Below are 831 nucleotides of genomic sequence, written 5' to 3'. Positions count from 1 at the left end.
TGCTCCCACCCACTGGGGGCGGGGGATCCCGGCCCGGGGAAAGGAGAGGGAAACTGGGAACATTGGGGGCTGCACATCCAAACTGGGCCTTGCTGGGGACCCTGGCTGCGGACTTGCAGCCCTTGGGGCTCCTCTCGGGAGCCTGGAGAGCCGGGAGGGGGAATGCAGAGAAGGCTGGGGGATGCCCGCAGTGGCACCACTGGCAGTGACTGGTTTGTACTGGGATCATACTGGGATCATAGTGGGAGCAGCTAGACCCATGCTGGGGGAGACTGCAATCACACCGAGGGAGACTGGGATCATACTGGGAGTGAGTAGAATCCTGTGGGGGGCAATGGAGACCATGTTGGGGGTAAATAGGATACACTGGGAGTGACTGGGATCATGCTGAGGGTGACTGGGAGCAGCTGGGAGCAACTGGGACCATGCTCGGAGCAACTGGGATCATGCTAGGAGCAACTGGGAGGAACTGGGAGTGACTGGGTGCATGCTGGGGGCGATTGGAAGCAACTGGGCTTATACTGCAATGAACTGGGATAACTGGGATCATGCTGGAGGTGACTGAGATCATAGTGGCAGTGAGTGCGACTGCGCTGAGACTGATTGGGAGTGGTTGTGAGCAAATGGGACCATGCTGGAAGGAACTGGGAGTGACTGGGAATATGCTGGAGGGAACTGGGGTACACTGGGAGAGACTGGGAATGACTGGAACTAAAGCGAGGGTGAAAGAGAGCAACTGGAACCATGTGGGGCACAACTGGTTCATACTGGCAGCGACTGGGAGCACACTGGGGTCACATTTGGATCATATTGGGAGCGACTGGACTAATA

This window comes from Corvus brachyrhynchos, unplaced genomic scaffold, assembly GCF_000691975.1.
Source record: "Corvus brachyrhynchos isolate BGI_N302 unplaced genomic scaffold, ASM69197v1 scaffold934, whole genome shotgun sequence".
Classification (NCBI taxonomy): domain Eukaryota; kingdom Metazoa; phylum Chordata; class Aves; order Passeriformes; family Corvidae; genus Corvus; species Corvus brachyrhynchos.
This window is presented reverse-complemented; position numbering follows the sequence as displayed.